Raw genomic sequence first — 8,639 nt, 5'->3', positions numbered from 1 at the left:
ACCACTTAACACACAGGTCACGGCATCGAATGGCATCAAGAGAAGATTAGAAATGTATCTAATTTAGTGCAAAATAAGCATGTTTTCATTCATGAGGCAAAATTAGGAAAGGAACACAAAGTCTTGTATTTTCATGTAGAAGGCGTGTGGAATTATTGATAAAACCCCTGAAATCAACACAAGATAAACCCTCAAAATGGAGTATATCACCGGGTTGGGTACCCGTGGGTAGGGTATGAATTGCCAGCCCTTGTGAGGATCTCCTTCTTTGTTCCTTCTGGTATTGTAAAATCGCCCCCAACAAGATGGTGGGAGGTTAGAATCTCCTCCTTTATTCCTCCTAGATATATGAGACCCAACAAGATGGTGGGAGGTTAGAATTCCCTCCTTTATTCCTCCTAGATATATGAGAACATTACCTCCTGAGTAGACGCAAGGGTTGTGCCTCCTGAGTAAACACAAGGGTTGTGGTTTTGCCCCCACTTGCTTCAGGTTGGAATTTGAGGTTCCTTGGGTAGAAGCAAGGGTATGGTCCACTCCACTTGCTCCAAGTTGAGATGATTTGAGCTTCCTGAGTAAACGCAAGGGTTGTGGTTTTGTTCTACTTACTCCAAGTTGGTAATTGATATTTATCTGAGTCACGAGTCCCCTAGATAAATGCAGTGGCTCGTCCCCAGTTGCTCCAGGTTGAGATTTGAGATTCTGTTGACTCTCCGATATATGTAGACACACACACACACACTTTTGGGGATGCATGCATGTAGGGACTGTCCAGGGTTCGCCACCGGTCATGTTAGGTTTGACTGTATAACCAACAGATGAGCTCATTGGTCATAGGGCAAACATGCATCTTGTGCATTTGTATGATTTGTTTGAGTATGCACTTTGTGTTTTGCCTTGCCTAATTGTTTATCTATATCTATATGCTACGTGACTTAAATGCTTTATCTGTTTTCTTATTTGTATATTACATGTGCGCCTTGTATGTGTTTGCTTTGAGAGATCTCTTATGCTGGTGGAGGTGACGCTGAGGGTTGTTCCATATTGGTGATTGGGAGGTTTGCAGAAAACTGAAAATGAAGAGATAGATTAAAATTCCTAGATAGAATTATCCTATTTCTGGTTTAGTGACAACTTTAGACTTTGATTTGGGACTATGGAATTTAGGATTGTCTTTGGCTTTCCGTAGCCTTATATCTTATATATTTGGGTACTATTACCATACTGAGAACCACTGATTCTCATTTCATACATATTTGCTCCACTTTTATATAGAACTTGTATTGTCTCTCTTTAAAGTTGACTTCGAAGAATTAGGATTTGTAATTGTTTTTTAGTATGTTTTGGGTTCTATATATAGGAAGCATTTCAGGTATACCCCTGTCCTTTTCTGAAAGTTTGAAATGCCATAATTTAGAGTCATTCATATTTAATATAAAAAAAGTTATAGATTCAGATGTAAGGGAATATGCATTATGTGGATATGCACAAAAAGAGTTGCATGGAAGAGTTGCAACCGCAGCAGTGTGATGTAGCAGTTTTTGTAGAGGTAAGCATGCCACTGTGGTCCTTTGTTTAATAGATTGGCATAATGTGCATGTGTGGTTTTGAAGGGGTGAGCCAGCCAATAATATTATCGATTGGGAATGCATTTTGTTGGCCCATACAAAGAAAAAAAAATTGAAAATATTCTTTTAAATTAATTATTTATTTTAATACCAACAAAAAAATATTACTGATAACAGTAAGATCGTCTATGATAGTCATCAGGTATATATTATTAATTATTAGTAAAAATTTATAAATATGATATAAGAATAAAATTATTTTACGAACTAAGTTGAGATCAATAAAATATATTATTAGTTTGAGAATATTTTTTTAAAAGAGTCGTTTAATTGATCAATTAAAGTTTTTAGTTTATATTCTTTTTGTCGAAGTAGACAAAAATTTAAAAAAAGGCAGTTAAATTATTTTTTTTTTGAGAGGTAAAAATATTAATATTTAAGTATAACATTGTTTGTGATGTTGTTGTAATATATAATAATTAAGAACAAAAATAAAATATTTATTTTTTGTGTATTTCTGTAAGAAATTAAAAAAATAAATATAATAGAATGAATATTAATAATTATAAAATTTAGTGATTCTCCTAGCATGAATTTAAAATAGAAATAGTATTTATTAAAAACAATACATATTAATTCTAATATCTAAGAGACTATAAGTAGAATAAGTTCAGAGCAGTAATAATATTTTTTTAAAAAATATATTGATTGTAAAAAAAATAATGTCAAATAATTTTAATTTCAGAAATTATGAAAAAAATATAAAATTATTAGAAATAGAGAATGGCATGAAAAAAAGAAGTGGAGTTACTAAATTAGACGTACTAAAATAATATATTTTATTTATGGATTTAGTTGATACATGTTATAAAGACACACGATAAGTTTATTATTAGTGAAAAATTTTAAATATTTTTATTTAATAAATATAAAATAAATGCATTAAAAACTTAAATTTTTTATATTTTTAATATAAAAATTGTAATTTTATAATCTTAATTAATATGTGTTTTAAGAGCACAAAATAAATAAATTTTTTCTTTAATTATATTTTTTAGATTACAATATTTTATTATGAGTAATGTTACGTATCTAATTTTTTTTAGGAACAAAGTTCAACTAAGTTAAACAATAAGATTTAAAATAATATTAGTTATAATTAATTTTTGTTATATTAAATTAATTTAATTAAATTTAGTAGAAGTGTTCAACTAAAGCCGACTTGCATATACCCCTGGTAAAAATAGCTCAACTCTGTTACCTTTATATTCTCCCATGTTTTAGCCGACCTCTACAGTCTTTTTCTTTATTATCTCAAGGATACAATTGTCATTGTCAACTTGAGTGCAAACAAATTTTTCAAGCTACCATTTTTTATATGACATACCAGTACTCCAATATAGTACACTGGAGTACCTGAAACTTATCCATATATATATATATATATATATTTTAGCCGACCTTTGCTTCGTATGTGGAGGCTGGAGCTAGATATATATTTTCTTTGAATTTTTTATTCATATATATTATATCTCTTTTTTTTCACTGTTATCTACATCTACGCGTATTATTCTTAATCGTACGAGTGTGTGATGCGATTTTTTTCTGTTTCTGTTTTGTCTAACTTTTCTTCAAGGCTCCTAGTTAAACTATCTTTCATATATATATATGAGTAAACTACCATTTCCATCTACGAAAGTTTTAAACGTTGATAAATCTACCCACAAAAAAAAATTACCATTTATACCCATAAAAGATGAATTCTATATGACAAAATTATCCAAATGTTGAAAAATAACCTAAAAACCCCAAATTACCCTTTTCCTAACCCTAATCTCAATACCCCTCACGCAAATTTCAACCCTCTTTATTCTTTTCAGCAATTTTACCACCTCCTTCACCAACACTAACACCATCACCACCGCCACCGTCACCATCCGTCAGCCTCATCTTCCTCCTTCTCCATTGTCACAGCCATAAACTACAACAACTTCACTCTAACTTTTAATTTTACTTCTCATCATTACTTCTTCAATCCCAACTCCTATCAACACTCTATTACCGCCATTACCATCACCAACATTCCTCCATCACTTTCAATACAATGTCAGAAGAAAGAAAAAGCACCTTTGGATGCTAAAAATTGAAACTTTGGCAAGACCGCTTTGGTGGGGTCGCATGTGAGTAACACAGAAATCTTACACATGATGATGGTGATTTGAGAGAGTGAGAAACCGTGGGCTTTGAAGAAGAGATGACGAAATTTGGCTTGATGGGGTGTCAAAGAGAACATGCTTGTGTACACTGAGAGCGTTTTCATGGAAGAAACTGCACTTAGTGGTGAGGTAAGAGATAGTGAAAGAGTAGTGGTCATCGAAATGGAGGTGGTTGAGAAGAGGAATGAGTGGCGGCGTGTTTGTGATAGAAAAGAAGAAGAACGCAAGGCGTAGAGCAGATGAGTAGTTGCAGGAAGCAAAGATTGCAAGAAGCAAAAGATCATCACTATCGTTGTTGTTTATGGCTGTGGAAAAAGAGAAAGGTGAGGTTGACGGTTGGTGGCGGTGGCAGTGGAGATGGTGGTGGTGTTGGTGAAGGAGGTGGTGAAATTTCTGAAAAGAATAAAGGAAGGGATGAAATTTGGAAGAAGGGGGTTGAGATTAGGGTTAGGAGAAGGATAATTTAGGGTTTTAAAATGAATTTTTAGTATTTGGATAATTTTGTTATATGAAACTCATGTTTTATGGGTACAAATGGTAATTTCCTTTTTTTGTGGATAGATTTGTCAGCGTCTAAAATTTTCGTGGGTAGAAATGGTAGTTTACTCACATATATATATACGTATTTTTGTTTTTAGAGGCCGTAGTGTCTCATCATATTTGATTTACGATCTAAACTTAAAATTCTGTGTGGTAGAGTGTTACAAAAAACTTTATGCATGTACATTGCTTTGAACATTCTTTTTCCTTTTTTTCATTAATTTTTTCTCCTTTTCTCACAATTTTTTTATTTTTGTTTTTTATTTTTTTTACATGTATTTTTCTCATATTTCTTATTATTCATCTTAAACAAGTCTACTTTTGTTCAAAATACATATTATTTATATGTGAATATCATGTTTAATGGTTTGTTTAGTTGTTTGTCCCTTGTAACTTTTGGATAGGTGAAAACAAAAACAATAACAATAACAATAACAATAACAACAACAATAATAATATAATAATAATAATAATAATAATAATAATATAACGATAACAATAAAAATAAACAAGCAACACACATTTCAAGTATTTATTTTAGGTAAACTTCAGAATTTTTTTCTAAACCAAAAAAGAATTTATTTTATGAATATGAAAATTTTATTTTCAAAGTAAACAATCAGCGTATTTAATATTTTCCTATAAAAAAAATAAAATTAGCATGTAATAAGTTTATTATTATTTATTATATCGTCAACTATCATAAATCTTATAAATGTGTGCTTATCCATAATAAAATAAACAAATTTTGCATAAGAATATAACAATCTTAAGTATATTTAAAAAGAAAAATTAAAATCACAGTATTTAATATTCCCCTATAAAAAATTAAAATTAACATGTAGGTTTATTATTATTTATTATATCGTCAACTATCATAAATATTATAAATGCAATGTGTGCTTATCCATAATAAAACAAACAAATTTTTCATAAGAGTATGCTAATCTTAAGTATAATATTTAAAAAGAAAATTAAAAAATTTTATATAATTATTTAATCAAATACATTTAAATAAAATTTTAAATAATAAATTTAAAAATTAATTATCCTTTTCTAATGTATAGAATGATATCATAAAAAATAATATCATTATTATTTTTTTTAATTTTAATATACTAATGATCATTCAATCAGATTTGTATATTTAAATAATTTTTTAAAAAATTATTTTAAGAATTAATATTTTTATTAATATGATTTTTAAAAATTGTTTTTAATTTTAATATTAAGCCAACAATTATATTTTTCGGTGTTATTGAAATTTGATGTATTTGACCATAATGTAAAATCAGATATCAACAAATCGAATAAAATTTTGAAATACACAGATCTAATTCTTAAATATGTGATTTTGAATTCTTTATTTTTTAAATATACAAATCTAATCTATAAGTTTTATTCAATTATATAATTCTTTAAATTTGAGGGTTAGATTTTATAATTAAAATTAAAAAAATTAATATCATAATAGAAAAACCGTAGTTCTAAAAATTAGATTGGTCGGTCGGTCAGTCCAATTGGAAACTAGACATTAATATTTAGGAAAAATATAAGGAGTCCATGGTCTAAGCGTATAATGTGTACAATGGAGGTTTAGGAAGTATTAGAGATATGACTATTAGTAATTGTCTTGTCAGGTTACGTTTTTGGAATGAGTGGGTTCATGATATGGTATTAAAATTTTAGATCCGAAAGGTCAAAGGTTCGATCCTTGGTGAATTTCAAAATTAATTTAAATTTTTAGGATGAGTAATTTTATGACATGAGATGTTTATTATCCCTGATATTCGGATGGTTATTCTAGATAGTGTGGGTGATATTCATTTTATTCATAGACCAAAACCGTCAATTTCACAACCATCTATAAATCGTTGAACCGGCCAACATTCGGATGGTCGGATCGAACCGGAACAAGCCGGTTCTCATGAAACGTCGTCCTTCTACAATTAGGGTGAGAAAAGGAAAGCCAGGTCCTTCATCCCTCACTCCCTCGAGCCATTCTCAGTCTCCAACTCATTCCCCAAAACACAACCCTAGGTTACAGTGGTCTTCTCCACAGCCGCAAGGAGTGCGCCGCCGTTCCTTGCGATCAGGGGCCACCGGGTAGTCCGCGCTTCTTCGTCATTCAAGCTGTATCGCCATCTCTTCTCTCTTCTTCAAGCTGTGTCGCCGCGGCTGTCCTATTGCCGCCGTTCCAGCACCGCCTTCGAATCTGCTCCAGTCGCCGTCCCCGCTGTTCCACCGCCGTGGCGACTCGTCGCTGCCATAGCAACTCGTCGAATCGTCTCAATTTCGTCGCCTCTGTTCCACTTCTGTCGCGCTGCCTCTGTTCCGTCGGGCTCCAACCGTCGCCTGTGTCTTCTGGTTTGAGTTCCTCATTTGTGCTCCCTCTCCCTCATCTGTGTTTGAGTTCCAGCCCAGTGGAAGGTATTTTTGGGTTTTTTCCTTCAATCATCATTGTTTTTGACTTCTTTATTCTTGGGATTTGGTTTTATTTCTGGTTAGGATTGGTGATTTGAATTTTTTACTTGCAAATTGTTTTTTGGTGCTTTCCTTTTCAAGTTGCTTGCTGCTTCAATTTGAGGGAATTGTGAATTTTTGCTTGCTTGCTGCTCTAGTTAGGCTTTGATTCTTTGAGCATACACGTATCAAGTTAATGTTTTCAGCAATGGTGATTCTTAGATATTTCTTTTTTTTTTTGTTGCTTTGTTTTAAATGCTCCTGTTGGTGTTGTCGTGATGTCGCTGTGTTTTAAATATTCTTTTGATGCTTGTGCTTGATGATAAAATTTAGATTGATAAGTCTGTTACTGGCTTACTGCATGATAAAAATTCACTTTTTTTTTTCTAATGTTATATTTTGTTTAAGTTTCTTGATGATAAATTGTACTGTGTTATTGATTCACGGCTCATTTAGTGCCTTTTTTTTTTCCTGTTGTTAATCATTGTGCTGTGCTTGTAAAAATTGAGTTGAAAATTTTGTTAATTTTTATTAAAGCATGTTAAGTATTGTGCTGATTTTATTAAAATGTTGTTGACAATTTTGTTAATCTTAGTTAATTTTTGTTGATTTTTTTTATTAAGGATAGAGAGATTGAAATCTACAATCTCTTAAATAAATATAAAGAGAATATGGAGAGAATATATTATTTGATCTATAATTTATTGACAATTTTTGTTATTTTAAATGTGTTTATTTATATTTTATTTATTATTTTATTATAAAACGGCTAAACTACCGATAAATTGGTTAGAACAGTAAACTAAAACGGTTCCATATTTCCGGAACGTTGGAATTTGGAAAACACGCACCACCTTGCTATCATAGTGTGTGTGACCTTGTTATTCCATTAAAAAAAAAACCTTTAAAAACACTATTAATTTTAGGTGTTTGCTACGGTATGATGATAAATTCATACGTACCAATACGTTTAAAATATGGACAAATAACAATAAGACATGTAGAATTTATTTTCCACGTCAGCATTTAATTTTTTTTAAATATATAATATGTCATCACTTTTACTAAAACAACCTTTTAATTAAATAAAGATAAAAAATATTTATTTATTTAATTTTACAAAAAGACTTAAACATCATTCCTTTATTTGATTAGACAAAAATACCTTTTAAATACCCCTATCTTAACAGCTTCTCCCCAAATCAAAAAAGGAAGTTGAAACAGAAACCCTAGCTTCTTCCTCCTTCAAGAATCGCAGCTTCTTCTTCCTCGACCTCGGCGCGTCAGTTCCTGGTATTCATCTGCTCCATCGTGCTCCTGCCGCCGTCCGTCGGGCGCTCAGTCACCATCGTCTTCGTCTGGTCGTCGCAGATTCTTCCAACCCACCACCGTCTTCTGAGTTGTGTTCGTCGCCTGGCCTCTGTCTCCGTCACGATTCTGCCCCAGTCATGTTCGTCACCTGGCCTATGTATCCGTCAAGATTCTGCCCCTCTTCTCAAACTACTTAGAAGAAAAATCCTTCTCCATTCCAGTTTCCTTCCTTCGAGCTCAGAGAGCAGAAGCTCAACAAAAAAAATCCTAGACTTCGAAGGTCAGTTCATTGCTAATTTCTTCTGCATTTTTTATTTATGCCATGTTTAATGATTATTTGATTACTAAATATTTGAATGTTTTGTGTTTTAATTTTTATTGAATGATTATTTGATTACTAATGAGCTCTAGTTCTGCTGTGTTGCTATTTTTGTGTGTTGTGATATTTTTTTGAATGAGCTTCTGCTGTGGTGCTGTTTTGTGTGTTGCTGTGGTTCTTTATTTTTTATTGACATGCATCTGAGTGATATCACCACTGTAA

At 31.5% G+C, this 8,639-nt stretch overlaps 1 protein-coding gene across 2 annotated transcripts in view; it reads left to right on the top strand.

Moving 5' to 3' along the window:
• The first annotated feature begins 6,289 nt into the window (after window positions 1-6,289).
• The window catches only part of LOC107485037 (uncharacterized), a 6,908-nt gene continuing 4,558 nt past the window's right edge, over window positions 6,290-8,639 (top strand). The window contains exon 1 of one of the 2 annotated variants that reach the window (XM_016105570.3): window positions 6,290-6,754. The gene's annotated coding sequence lies outside the window, so the exon portion shown is untranslated. The remainder of the gene's footprint in view (window positions 6,755-8,639) is intronic. The other variant, XM_052259977.1, reaches the window with a different exon arrangement.

The sequence above is a fragment of the Arachis duranensis genome, chromosome 4 (assembly GCF_000817695.3).
Source record: "Arachis duranensis cultivar V14167 chromosome 4, aradu.V14167.gnm2.J7QH, whole genome shotgun sequence".
In the NCBI taxonomy this organism is placed as follows: domain Eukaryota; kingdom Viridiplantae; phylum Streptophyta; class Magnoliopsida; order Fabales; family Fabaceae; genus Arachis; species Arachis duranensis.
The sequence above is the reverse complement of the archived record's forward strand: the minus strand, read 5'-3'. Positions and strand labels throughout refer to the sequence as shown.